The 15,614-nt window shown below is 33.6% G+C and overlaps 1 protein-coding gene across 2 annotated transcripts in view; it reads right to left on the bottom strand.

The window, feature by feature from the left end:
- Positions 1-13,142: 13,142 nt before the first annotated feature.
- The window catches only part of LOC106478406 (transcriptional repressor scratch 2-like), a 38,792-nt gene continuing 36,320 nt past the window's right edge, over positions 13,143-15,614 (bottom strand). For both annotated transcript variants that reach the window (XR_002609885.1, XR_002609884.1), the window contains 3 exons: positions 15,182-15,378; positions 14,384-14,466; positions 13,143-13,232 (listed from right to left, as the gene is read on the bottom strand). The gene's annotated coding sequence lies outside the window, so the exon portion shown is untranslated. The remainder of the gene's footprint in view (positions 13,233-14,383; positions 14,467-15,181; positions 15,379-15,614) is intronic.

The following is a 15,614-nucleotide window of genomic DNA, read 5'->3' as shown; positions in this document are numbered from 1 at the left end:
CAACGAATAGTGGGATTGACCGTCACATTATAACGCCCCCACTGCTGAAAGGGCGAGCATGTTTGGTGTGACGGGGATTCGAACCCGCGACCCTCAGATTGCGAGTCGAGCGCCCCTAGCCACCTGGCCATGCCGGGCCGCAAGTTATATAACAATTAGTTCTTTTACTGTAATTATTTAGATTTTTTAACAAAAGTAGCAACAAAAATAATCCATGTAAGAATTATTCAGATTTTTTTAACCAGTGTTTTTTTGCTAAGCACAGTGCTACATTACTGAGTCACCAGGATCTTTAAGTTTGTTCGTAATTAAGCACAAAGTTACACAATGGGTTATCTGGGATTTGCCAACTACGGGTATAGAAACCCGGTTTCTAGCGTTGTAAGTCCGTAGATATACCGCTGAGCCACTGGGGGGGAGGGTCAACAGGGATTTAACAAAAGCTACAATAATTAACAGTTTATGACATAGTTATGTCTTGTTTTGTTGTTATTGTGATCTTGATAAACGAGACTACATTAACCACTTCAAATAATAGTTAATTTGTTTTATATTTTTTAAGATTTTTATCAAATGCCATTGCAACAAACAGATCATGTAACAGTACAGATTTTAATATAAAATACCTACAACAAACAAGATATAGCAGTTATATCTTGTTATATTTATTCAGGCTCTTAACAAATGCTATTACAACAAACAGATCATATATCAGTTATTTCTTTTTTTCGGTAATTATTCACATTTCTAACAGAAGCAACTATGACAAACAATTCATGTAATAGTCATTTTTTGTAATTATTCTGATTGTTAACAAAATCAGCTACTACAAAAAGAATCAATTTAACTGTTATTTATTTTTGTAATTATTCAATTTTTTTAAAAAAGCACGTATAATATACATTTCACATAACAGTGATTCCGGTTTGTATTTGTCCAGATTTTAAATAAAAATAAATATAATAAACGCTTCATGTAAAAAGTATTTCTTTTATTGTACTTATTTAAGTTTTTTAACAAGTTTATTTATTTTTGTTAAGCGCAAAGATACACAGTGATCTGTCTGTGCTTTCCCCACTAAGAGCATCGAAGCCCGATTTTTAGCGTTTTAAGCCTTCATGTCTTAAAGCCACCGCAGGGTTGTTTAATTGTTTTTCTTTTAATTTTTTGCAAGAATATTATTTGTCATATTTGTATATCTAGGTATGTCTATCGTGATACCAAAGATGTTAACGCTGAAACGAAATCTGATCTTTTGCACCATAAAACTTCAGATAAAGAGATCATATAACAGTTATTTCTTTTCTTGTTGTTGTTGTAATTATTCTAATTTTTAACAAAAGTAACCATGACAAACAATTCATAAAATAGTTATTTCATTTTTGTTATTATTTTTGCTATGAAAAAAGCAACTTGTATAAACAGTTCATGTGACATTAGTTTTTTGTAATTACTTAAACTTTTATCAAAGCAATAAAAATAAAACATGGGAAAAAGAACTTATCTCTTTACGCCTTCTAAAACTACTGAGATAGCTATCTATATATATATAATGAATGAATGGAGGGAAACATAGATCAATAGATATACTTATAGACACGGGTAGACAGATAGATAGTTCTAATGTAGTGTTTCTTGATGGAGTTGGAATATGTGCTCGCCACATTTATTCGAAACGCACTTTCTACCTGACAAAAGAATGTTATTCGATAACCCTTGACTCAGTAGATATACTTTGTGAAACGATTGTCAAAGAATTCCCTGAGCCTTTTATTTTTGGAGATAAAAATTTGTCCACTGGTTGCGATAACGGAAATCAATGATCAAATCTTCTTGTTGGTCACGTTCTGGTCGGTACACAGTTAGTTGACTCTCTATAACATCGGTCTTTACCCTTGTAAGAGAAGCTTTTAGATACGATAGTTCTACTGTTAGTGGTGTCAAACTGAAAATAGCCAGTTTTTCTGTGGATAAAGTTGGTGTTAGGAACGGAATAACAAACTCTGTCTTCTGAAGGCCCTAAGTCTTTTTTCTTTTTTGACAAAGCCTCTCCGGTGGCACAGCGGTATGTCTGCGGACTTACAATGCTAAAATCCGGGTTTCGATACCCCTGGTGGGCAGATCACAGATAGCCCATTGTGTAGCTTTGTGTTTAATTACAAAAGAAACTTTCAACAAAATTTCGATACAGAACAATGGAGGTATAACTACCTTTTACGAAAGCTAAATTAACGTGAAAATTCTTTTTTTTATTACGTAATTACTTATTTAGTTTTCCTCTCTAATTATTCAAATAATGTCCTGAAACATAGATGAGGAACACAATATGATTATCGATGTATAAACGTTCTAAAGAAGGAACAATATTAGTTAAAAGAAATTAAAATTAAACACTTTAAGTGATCATCATATTAAAAGCAGGTATTATGTTAGTTAAAAATAACTAAACGTTACAATGTTATAGAATTCTGTCGTTGTTTCAACGACTGTTTACTTAACGCCAGAATAACCTTTTCACCTTCTAAACCACTAGACATTACAATGTCTATTTAGTCACACTTATCAGCTCACTGTCGTTGTTTCAACGACTACTTTCTTAATGTCAACTAAAACCTTTTCACCTTCTAAACCACTAGACATTACAATTTCTAATTAGTCACACTTATCAGCTCACTGTCGTTGTTTCAACGACTACTTACTTAATGTCAACTAAAACATTTTCACAACAACTGGCTTTTCTGATCGTTATCACCTGACTAAAATTCGTCGAAAACAAAAATTCCATCTGGTGAGAAGCTGTTAAGTAGTTAATTAATTAAATTCATCTTTACGCTTATAGTTGTGTTTTGACAAACTGTAAGTTCGTTATACTTGTTACTACCAGGAAATGGAAAGAAAACACAAAAACAACTATCAAATCGATAAAGATGGTTTGAACTTTCACTAAGTGTTTTGTTGTTTTTTTTGTATTAAAAGTAAATGGATTTTGGCAAGCTATTATTTGATGTAATTCAACTTTATTTCTCACGTTTTTTTTTAAAACAAATAATTGCAAGATGAATGTTTCTATAACAGGACAGGTAATCACGTCATTATGCTCTTCTCCGTAATCAGTATTTCTTTATTTTAAGTAAATTGTTTTGTTTGTTGAACACAAAGCTACACGATGGACTATCGGTGCTCTGCCCATCGCCAGTAGCGAAATTCGATTATTAGCATTATAAACCTTCAGAACTTACCGCTAAGCCACCGAGAGATTGTTTAATTTGTTTGTTTTTTTGTTTCTTGCAATAATATCGCTTGTCATATTTCTAGATCTGGAGAAGTCTATCGTGATACTAAATATATTAATGCCAAGACGAAACGTTGTTATTAAATAGTGTTACAGAAAATTTACAAAACCTGAATTTATACAAAGGGTTGAGTATTTTATATTAAAACGATTTTCGAGCCTCACCACAACAATGTCACCACGTCCGGTCGTGCTCTATCTGACGAACGTGGATCTTGACATTGGCCATGTAGCGTAGTTTCCATTACAAAAGAACCCGTATTAAGACTACCATTTCCAAAGCGTACTACTCATCCCTGTTTGTTTTTCGTAAGTCATCTAGTGTACGAATACGACAATTTCTTAGCGCCTGTTTGAACAGTCCAATCACACAGAAGTCCATAAGCATTGCGTACGTGCGACTTAACCGTTCTATCTTACCCGTTTCATTGTCCAACTGCTTGAGGAATTCAAAGATCAAACACGTAAGTCGTGGAATCAGTTTGTGTACACGTGAGTTGTATCACTTTTTCAAATGGTCTTCTTGATTTGGTTGCATACTGTTGCCTGGGGAACGTGAACGACTTTTGTTAATATAATGTGCTCAATTCTATGTACATAAAATGGGAAATCTTGGTTAATAATATCAGAGAAGCGTTAAAAAAAGGCAATTACATCCAAAAAAGTGAAACCTAGGTTAATGATATAAGAAAAAGTATTTTAAAAAGCACTTATATCCAATAACAAAACGTAAAGTATGTGTGCTTAATATTTTTTGACAGACTTCGTGGCCGTAATTTTCATGTAAGCAGGTATTTTGTGGGGTTAGTTAGTAAATTGAATTTATGACATCAGCCGGTAAACTAAGGTGGTCATTATAACGTTAGACGGTGAAATAAGGAAAGTATCTTATGACGTCAGTCAATGAGGTATGGTGCGTATTTTATGATGTTAGTCAATGAGGTATGGTGCGTATTTTATTATGTTAGTCAATGAGGTAAGGTGCGTATTTTATTATGTTAGTCGGTGAAGTAAGAAGTACATTTCATGACGTTAGTTGGTGTAGTATGGTAGGAATTTATGACTTCAGTCGGTGTAGTAAGGCTAGCATTTCATGATGTTAGTCGGTGTAGCATGGTGATAATTTTATAGTGTCAGTCGGTTTAGTAATGTAGGCATTTTATGACATCAGTCGGTGAAGGAAGGCGCTATTTTATTATGTTAGTCGGTGAAGTAAAACGCGCATTTTATGATATTAGTCGCTGAACTAAGGTGGGCATTTTATGAAACTGCTCGGAAAAGTAACATAGGCATTTTAAAATGTTATTCTGTAAGGTAAGGTAAGGTGGGCATTCATAACGTTAGTCGGTGAAGTAAGGCGGGTATTTTACGCAATGAGCCCTCCAGTGGCTGAACGCTAAGTCTATGAACTTATAACTTTAAAACTCGGGTGGGCCCAGCAAAGATAGCCCATTGTGTGTCTTTGCGCTTAGCAACAAATAAACAAGTCATGCAATGGTATGCATTTTGAGGAAACTGAGGTCGAACCAAGATGTTTGAATGTCCTCACGTTTTCAGCGGTTACTAATTACATCATTTTGCATGCAAATTCGTCCGGATATTTACCAGTTTGGTAAACAACGATCACTTGATCTCTGACATTAGCCACGACGCTTCAAGTGTAGCCTTGAGCAATCTCATCAGAAGTCGAAACATCCACCATCCCAATTACACAGCAAAGTTTATACAACCAGAAGGATGGACCGTTTTGAAATGATATCATTCTAGCCTTGAGGGATATACGATGGGTAAATACTGAACACAGCATCATTCGATTCCACTTTCCACAACATTTGCAAGTCACTGAGTTTGCCAAAATATCTCACTCTCTGAGTTACCAGAATGTCTCTTTACATGAACATCCTTTATTTCCAACCTGTCAGCAAACAATATATGCACGGGTTGAATATTCGTAATACACAACCTGTTAGCAAAGTTTCTCACTTTCTAAGTTCCAAACAAGGGTTATATACATGCACGGGTTGATTATCCTTAATACTCAATCTATCAGCAAAATTTCTCACTTTCTTTAGTTTCTCGCTTTCCAAGTTCCAAACAAGGATTGTATACATGCATATAGGAGTTAAATATCCTTAATAACTATTTTCAAAGTTCCTCACTAAAGTTATTGTTTTTCCAACGTGATGTTTTTTTTCCCACATAGGCGTCTCTCTCTAGCTACCCACTGTGTTTAATTCTAACAGAGAGGATTAAATAAAACATGAACTGTGTAGCAACACCAGCAAAATCACCCAGTCGAACACATTTTACTCTAACGTTTTTGACAAGCCGTTTTTAACTGATTTATTTCAGTTTGAAGTTGGCTTCCGCTAAATGTCTCGGGTTACATGGTTCTAACATGTCATAAACGGCTGAATGTGTGAATGGATGATTATATGTCTATCGCATATAACTATAATACAATATATTCATAAATATATTTATAAATGAAAGAAATATCAAACAAGTTTCGAAGTGCTTCTGGCTAATTCTCAACCGGTATTTTCTTCAGACGAAACAGATTTTTATAATTTCTTGAACAAGCAAAATGTGTGTGTGTTGCTATTGATTTTGGAAATGATTTCTAACACGTTGATATGCAAAACTACTAAATTCTTAGCACTTAAGTGATTATGTGGAAATTCTTCTCAGCGTTATTATTCGTTAGGCTTAGAATAACTATCGATTTTATTTTAGGATTTAAAGTCTCGAACCCGATCTCCAATCGTAATGCTACTACCATTCCATTCTGCAGATCACTTATTCTTAAAGGCAGTTTTCTTTCAGTAAAATATCTGTATTTACATGAAGAATATGTACAATATTGAATACGACTCCCAGAAGATCAACGTTTTGTAAGGCTAGATCATAGTCTGAGATGTTATGCTCTTAAGCTAAGCCTTACTAAATGAATTCAGGCACTTTATGTGAAATACAAATGTGTAGTAATCACGTTTTTCACCTCTGGTTGATGCTTAGGATCTATATTGCTGTTTTAAACTTTGAGTAAACGATTTATTTATTTTTTTACCACCACAACAACCCCTTGGTCACGTTCGGCGCTCGCATTTTATTGTTTCATTTCTTAGGATAGTTGTTAAGAAGTTCAAATGTGCGAACTATAAAGGCATATGACTTCTTTTATTTGCCTGAAACTGATATTGAATGCTGACACAGGGGAGTCTTATGACGCAATAACTGGCCCTTATAAGCTATTTTGTAAAGGAAGCTATGCCGCTTCTGTTCTGTTAATGTTAAACGTATTATGTGATTTCATCTATAAAAAATTTATTCAGTGTGCATGAAGACTCCTTCTCAGAACTTATTAATTATAATGTCTATTAATTGCAAGGTTTGTCAAGGGGGTTCACAGACGTTTGAAAATTTTATTAACCTTTAACATAATTAGGCGAGGTTTTACTGTTAAATACTTCGATTTATTTCAAAACTTAACATTTCTCTTTTGCTATCATTCCATTGTTTGACATAAACTCAAATCATAATTGGCTAAGCGGTTAGTGTGTGACACTGTGAATCCGTAGGTCTATGGTTATTGAAACATCGAATGACTTAGTAGAACTAAAAAAATATACTGAAAAACCAAGTGACAAAAATACGAACTAAATATTAAAACCATGCAAGTAATATAGTAAAACTAATAACTAAACCGGAACACCAAGTGACTTAGTAAAAGCAAGAATTACACTAAACCACCAAGTGACTTAGTGAAACTAATAACTATACCTGAACCATCAAGAGACTTAGTAAAATGGGAATCAAACATGAAAATATCAAAGTTCAAAGATTTAGATAATTGCATAATGTTATGTTTCTATTATAAATGGTCCAACAGTAAGCTTGAGGAGTAATAATGCCAAACATCAGGGATTCAATCCATCAGGTGGTCGAACATGCTCGCCCTTACAGGCGTGATGGAGTTATAATGTGGGAATAAATTCCACTTTCGTTGGTAAAGTGTAGCCCAATAATTGGCGGTGGATGATGTTGACTAGCTGCATTCTCTCTAATCTATCATCTCAAAATTAGAGACGAATAGCGCAGATAGTCCTCGAGTAGCTTTGCGCGAAATTCAACAAAGAAAAAAACAAACAATCCCTGCCGTGAGCACTATTTAAGTTTCTACCTAAAATATTGAATACGGCATTATTTAATAGGACTGGAAGTAAGATATTGACATGATTATACTTAAATAAGTGAGAAATAATACAATTTGTAAGAGAAAACAGCATATTTTCTAAAATAAGTTATAACACTACTTTAAATAGCTTCATACTATCCCCAACGATACGATATTATTGTCCGAAGTGTCGCGAAAAGCCGACGGTACAAGTAATATAGATTACGGTGGATATTTTAGCCTATTTCTAACATCAGTGTGAAAGAAGTGTGCCGTTCCATATCTTACTGACCATTAATTAGTCTTTTACAACCAAAAAATGGCGGTAAAATCTTGCAGTTTATTCGTTCATGTTTTCAACCGAAAGGTGGCGATCTTGTTGATTATTCATCAGCTTTTTAACCGAAAGGTGTCGCTGTACATCTAGCTAATTATTGATTAGTCTTTTCAAATTGTAATTATTCCTTCTTTCTTATCTACTGCCCCCCAGTGACACAGCGGTATGTCTGCGGACTTACAACGCTAGAAACCGGGTTTCGATACCCGTGGTGGGCAGAGCACAGATAGCCCTTTGTGTAGCTTTGTGCTTAACTTCAAATAAATAAACAAATTCTTATCTACTACTGAGATTAATAAATACCCTATTTGTTATATGTTATTGTTACAGAAACATATATTTGATTATCTTATCAATTCCATTTTCCTTCAATGATAAATTTAACTAACCAGTTTAAAATAAATAAGTAAATAATATAAATTAAATATGTTAGAAAATACCATATATTCGAGACTCGGTATATGTGTGTGTGTGTGTGGCCTTTTAACAACTAAAAAGTCTTCTAATAACAGCCGTACGAAGATCATGAGAGATCATGATACTTTGTTGTTTTCCATCTTTTTCTTTGACGGCCTTGGGTCACGTCGATCCAAAATATGTCAAAGTGAATATTGACGTTTATAACAAATGATGCGAAGAATCAAGTGGATGGTCCCTATGAGAATCATCTGGCTGATTTCCGACGTCAAAGAAAATTAGCTAGACCTTCTCACGGGCCCTTTAACTGCTAGCGGCCAAACATCTTTTCCAGCCAGTTCAGTGCAACCTTCTCTTTCCCAGATTATTTCTCCCTTCCCTTACAAAACCACTGACAGGTGAATAAATGCATCCCTAGGTCCCACTGTGCCCATTAAGCATATAGTCAAACGGGAGATGAATTTGACGCGTGCCGCTGGATCTTCTTTACTTCAGAGACCGCTAAAGTAGCTCCAGGACTAGTAGGATGGGACGATTTTTCATCACAGAATAGCTTTCAAAGCGAAGTACGGTGCCAATGAAAGGATAGATGGAAGGACAAATAAAAGACTGAATGAATATATATATATATATATATTCTTCACAAGTAGCTACTACACCGTACTCTCTGTCTCTTTTCTCTCTACTCGGATCTCTGGTCTTTTATTAATATATCATTGTATTAAGACACATGTAATTAAACATCAGTTTTTACTTCAGCAGATATACCTATGTAATGCTATATCTATATATTCATGATACTTCATATTAATATATCTTTGTATTAAGACACATGTAATTAAACATCAATCTTTACTTCAGCAGATATACCTATGTAATGCTATATCTATATATTCATGATACTTCAATGCTATATTCTTTTGTTTAACTACTCTTATAGTTATTCACAACTTTTAACTCAAACAATAAACGAAGCAGAAAGAAAACCCCCCCAAAAAACGTCATGTAAATACTAGAATAAAAGCATATTTTTTCCCACATGTGCAAAAGTATCCACGTTTTATTTCATAAATCGAAATGATGTTTTCCTTTCGTGTAACTTATAGATTTTTGTGAAATTGAATATTTCCTATTTTTATTTTAGTAAGATCTATTAATTTTTAATTATGCAAAAAATGAATATATTTTTTTTTTTACTTTTTAAAAACTCAGAGCATAACAAAGACGTCCTGCTAGTAAGGTGTATTACATATAAAATTATCTTGGACAAAAAATAAGATACCGCTATCTATATATAATAAAAAAAATGCATAGTCATTTAGAATTTTTACCGGTTTCGTAGTTTCCTGGGTTCCTCTTCAGAATTAATTATTACATAAAACAAAAGACTTTCATAAAATTGATACTAGCTTCACCAAATATTTCTAAAGATATGAATAAATAAAGAAAATATGAAATGCACATTGGAATATACAATTATTTAAACCTGCACCTACAATGTACACGTGTTTAACGATATATATATATATACTATATATATATGTGTATCTATACACATATATGTATGCGTATTTATTTATTTTAAATTGGTCTATTTTGTCTACAGTGAAAAAATGTATCCACATCTCTTTCATGAAATAAACGTGTCAGACGAAATGGATTTTGTGAAAATGTCAATGAGGTCGAGACACGTGGAAGTCCATGAAGATTCCAAACCGTAGGCATACTCGTCATCCAGGAATTTGGATTCTAGCAATAAAACGTTCGAATATGTGCTTTTATACACTGTTTGTAGAACATTTCCTGCAGAAATAGTACTCGTAAAAGAGAAAGTCGGACGTTCTATTCTCCAAATAGCTGCAATAGACGCTAAGCCCCGCCGTGTTCTTCTATCGGTGTTTGTCTATTTCTCCATTGTTTCTGTCCTTAATACTGATTTCATGTTTTGAGTTGAGAGTGTTGGATGTGTTCTATTATAGTATTTGGTCTTATTGTAACTGATATTATGATCTCCAAACTGTTGTTTCTGCCTATAATACTGATTTTAAGTCGATTGTTCGATAAAAATAGTTGGTGCTATTAATAAGAAGTCGTACAATATCAAAAAGTATTCGATGACGAGGAACCCACTTTACGACTAATAATGGCTGGAGACGGCTTAAATGGGTAATGAAGAAAAACTTTAATATAAGTTTAACATAACAGCATGATGATGACAAAACCTTGTCGAAACGTTGTACATTTGCTGTTATGTTAAACTTATATTAAAATTTTTCTTCATTACCCATTCAAGCCGTCTCCAGCCATTATCAAAAAGTGTTGTTTATTTGAATTTTCGTTTTGGGCTCAAACTATATATTTAGTATAGATATTTATAATTCAGATACTGAGACAACTTGTAACTTTGTTTCAGAATTTTCCCTCAAAGTAGCAACATAAGGATTATCTACGCATGGTCGCCCCTAATTTTCAGCTAATAGGATTTGTTTGTTTGAAGTTAAGCACAAAGCTACACAATGGGCTATCTGTGCTCTGCCCACCACGGGTATCGAAACCAGGTATCCAGCGTTGTAAGTCCACAGACATACCGCTGTGCCACTGGAGGACCAGATAATAGGAAGGCAAACAGCTAATCAACAACATCCACGGTCAACTCTTGCCTGATCGAATAGTGGGAGTTGAACATTATCCTTATAGCTTTAAATTGAGGAGCGAGTTTTTTACAGCAAAGGATCACAAACCATGAATTCTCGGATCTACAGCCAGGGTACGCTAACCTATAAGCCACACCCTATCTCGAACTTATAAACAACAATAGTATTCTTAACTCAACATGTGTAACGGTAGTCTTTGAATCAGAAAATAAATAATCTATGACAAGTAATTTCAATTTAGAAAAATGGAAGTAAATTTCTTGAGAAACTTAAACATACTTTCAAGTGTTTATAAAAGATATAATGACGTCAGAGTATAGTTAAACGTGCCAAGTGATGAAACAACCTCCATAATTGGCTAGCATTTACCGTCCTGTGATTTGTTTTGATATTCTTTTATAATTAATGTAACAACGTACTACAAAATGCAAAGAGCTGTAGGTACATTTCTTGAGCAATCTGTCTGTTACAACCAAACGTATTATGACAATAATGAATATAAAGGGATTTATATCGTGAGAAAATAGCCTGCATAAGCAGTCAAAGGAAAGGGATCTATATTATTTGGCCAAGTTAGATGTGTTTTTAGCAAAGCCCATTACCGCTCGAGACACGTCGAAGCTTCTCATTGGCTCAAAAAATAAAGGAAGTGAGAGTTCCACAGCGACAATTGTTACTGTAACCACGTGACAGATAACGCTGTCACGACTGTTTCTTCTTCTTTTCCCTCCAAGCAAGCTTTCTTATTTTTACTGTTTTTGTCTCATTCTATTTCCTGTTGTTGTTTTTTCTTGCCACCTACATCTTTAATCCTCCTGCATAAATATTTCTTTCTCCCCTTTTTTACGAGTACACCAGTCCGCTTAATGATATAGTTTCTTCTAACCACAGAGTTGTTGATCTTTCACAAAACGAATAATTAATGACAGCCAAAATGCCGACAGTCACTGCACAAGTTGTAGATCTAAGCCTAAAGACTACCCGACGCGCAGAGGATATTCCCTCATAGAAATAGCGGATTAAATCAATTCACGCGATCGTACATGGGAAGCCCAGATTCCATCAGATATTTATCTATTTACCTATATATGTTCTATCTGTTTGTTTGTCTGTCTATCTGACTATTTACCAGCCCTGTCTGTCTACCTATATGTTTGTATGTCTATCTATCTATCTGTGCCTGTCTCCCTTTGTGTCTGTCGGTCCACATCTTTCTCTAACTCATGGCTTATCTGCCTTTCTAGCTATCTATCTGTCTCTGTCTGCAACGTCTTATCTTCTGCTTGTGTGATTAAGCAAGATTCAGTAGTACTTTCCAAGTTCTTCACGAGGATAACGTGGATGTCATTGATATTAGCGCATACAACAATGTTGGGCATTAGTTACAGGACGAAAATATTGAAAGTGCTACGAGATAATAACCACCTGAAGAAAAAAGCGTTCAGTGAGCAGTAAAGTACTAACTTCAATCAGGAGTGACGTACACATGAGATGATCAATAAGTAGGTCATTGGAGTTAGATCTTCCCCAGCTCACTCACTTTCTCTGTGTGAAAATGTGTTGGCGGTTTGTCTGTTTCACTTTGATGGTTGGCATGCTTGCTGACACGTGTGCTACTCTACCTGAAACATTGAACTCTTAACGCTGTTCTAAGCGACCTCAACTACATCTCCCCTTCTCATCTCTAGAAGAACACAACTAGATAATATAATATACCTTTTCCTTTTTTTAAGTTTCCAAATACTCTGATTATGCCTGTTGGTTATCACTACATACTTTTTAACATTCTTAATATTTAATCATTTATTGCGTAAGTAAGTTCACAAGGCATAAAAATAGTACAATTATTTTTCATATTGTCGATTTTATTAAATGTTATTTACATTTAAGAAAATCTCTGTTTTCTGTTTTTAGACATCGCGGAAGTTATAGGAACACAGAAACCAGTACTGTTAGACCAAGAGCGACGTCTTCGGTTGTTGCTTCTGATAGTTCGAGACAGGAACAAAGTGTATTATTCAGGAACGGCCTATCTAGCTATATTTCTGCTTGCGAAAACAACATTTATCAAAACATATCAATGATATAATCGTGAATAAATTCATCTTTATGATTTCAAGACTTGAATACAAAAAAACATAAAGATGGATGTCATCTATATCCAATTTAAGTTTAAAAAACATGAAGATGGATATAATCTGTATCCAATAATATCATCTATATCCAAGATTGCATTAAGATTGCAGTTTCTGCCAGTTTTTTTTTTTATATTTTTCACGTTATAGGTTTAGTAACAAAACTGATTTCGAATATAAACAATGGGAGGTCAGCTTTTCCTATTGATGAAGTAAGAACCTAAAAACAAGAGAATGAGTGTTTAAAATCCTCTATTCATAACTATTGGGTAACAATAATTTTAGTTAGTAATTACACGATCTTCTTTTAGTTAGATAGTAAAACCTGTGATAATCTTAGTTGTTGTTATTTTTATATTTCGTCGGTTCAGATTCGAACCTGAGACTTACAATAATTCCTAGTATGGCATTTTTAACAATTCAAATAATCATAAATCTGCAGGTTGTCAAAGATAAAATAATGTCTGTGTTTTGTATAATTACTGATATACTTTTTAGGATGATTCATTATTTCCATAATGTCCATGTATTTAATCCCTTACATAATCTAACAATAACTAAGATCAATCTGTTGTCATCCTTTTAGCAAATAGAAAATAATAACCGAAGGTAAAAATAGATATAACCATATCAGCCATTACAATAAGAAGAGACAGTACATGTTTTAAAGAAAAAACACAATGCCAGCTCCAAGCCATATAAAACTATTTAGAGCCAATATTCAAAACACAAACTGATAGAAAAGAATACTCGGTATAAGGATATGGGGGTTTGAAAAACCAAACACAGAACTTTTGAGCTTGTGACGTTTTCTCATAGCGCAAACTGGTTTCAGTTTTCTAGCCTTTCATTTTAAATACACGCGAGAATTTTAAATGTTTTCAAAGACATCTGAGTATAAAATAATCCCTTTTGTTCAAATGTCTTATAACGAGTTTTTAACGAATCGTTGTTTGTTTTATTTTCGATTCTTTGAAAAATTGTGGGGGACCAAAGAAATCTAAATCTCGCAGTCATAACTCATAAATATAGAGATATTTACCAAGGTTTCGCTTTACCCCAAATTACTCCACAGAAAAACTGTCAATTCACACCCCAGTGGAGAGAGGAATAGGGAGTGTATCAATCAATCTATATATGTACGATATAAAAACTCCAAAGTTAGTGAAGTAAAAAAACAAACTCTTCAAGCCTGTTGCATCAACAAATTCTTCAAGCCTGTTGCATCCCGCTTGGCAACATACATCGGCTGAAGGTATTCGTTTCTATTCATAGTTTTCTCTGAAGCTTTCTTCAAGGTTGAAGTTAGTCCTACTACATATATATATAAAATATTTGCACATGGATAATCTAGTGAATGTATCTACTTACTTTTGTAGCATTTCAACTTGTTCTCTCCTTTAGTACACTTCTTTGTTCAACTGTTGAAGTTGTTTTACACGGATTGACTTTATCTTCATAAAAAAAAAACATTGCAATTTCGCTATATGAATTTGGATCTAACCAAATAAAACGGTTTTCTTTTAAAGTATTAAGCATTGTTTTCATCCAATTAAAAGTCAACTAAAATAACAGTTGTTTATTTTAGAATATAACGCTATCGTACATACTTTATTATAACGTAATAAAACATCTTAGTTTAATAGTTATATTCAAATAAGCTGTAAGTACATTTCTCATGTGTCAAATTAAGCAAATAACAAATTTAAAACAACAACACATCTCAACAGCTTCTTCGCTATTATGTTTTAACTCCAAGAAGAAACAAGCTTAAAATAATATATAATTTTAATTTTTCTGTAATTTTTTCTTCTCATTTTGTAGCAAACTGTATGATATCAAAATTACAGTGGGATGTCAGCAAGTCTGTTTTATTGATACTATCTATCACTGTTATGTCTTTGGTTTATATGAGTGAAAAGTGAAATTGTTCCACAAAAATATAACTATTTCAATTTATTTTTTAAATTTTATTCTACGTTTTTGTACTGGAGAATGTTCTACTTACAAGGCACGTAATGCTACTACTTTTAAACTAGCACAGACAGTACCACTTTGGGGTTGTTTGGTTCTTCTTGGCATAGCCTAAACTTTACCCACATTTCTATGTATGTCCATTAAAGACTTCGCTTTGCCTGAAATAAAAATTTGTAATTACGCCATACTTACTTAGTCCAAGTGAAGGATTACATTCATTGATCTCAAAGGGATGGAAATTCAGCTTTCAGTGAATCCAGTAGCTCCTCTTATTCCCAGTAATTAAATTGAAACAATAGAGATAGATGGCGACAGTTTCACGGTAGTGCTGACAAATCGTCTAGATGTAAGCCCATCTTCGATCCTCCGCTCTACCTCTACATCCAAAGCTTGCTCACAAAATAGAAGATTTATAGCATATTTTGTATTGTTTTTCTTAAATTAATTTTTTTTGGTATCATAGATAATTTATCGTGCACTCTATTTAATATAGATAGTTTCATGACGCATCACCAACTAATAACAGTCGTGTAAATATCACTTTAAATTTTGAGACTGAACATCTAAAATATTATTTCATAGGAAAACAATGAAACAAAGTATATTAAAATAGCTTCAGTTTTGT

Source organism: Limulus polyphemus, unplaced genomic scaffold (assembly GCF_000517525.1).
Source record: "Limulus polyphemus unplaced genomic scaffold, Limulus_polyphemus-2.1.2 Scaffold209, whole genome shotgun sequence".
NCBI lineage: Eukaryota > Metazoa > Arthropoda > Merostomata > Xiphosura > Limulidae > Limulus > Limulus polyphemus.
Note: the sequence above shows the minus strand (reverse complement) of the source record. Positions and strands in the feature narration are given on the sequence as shown.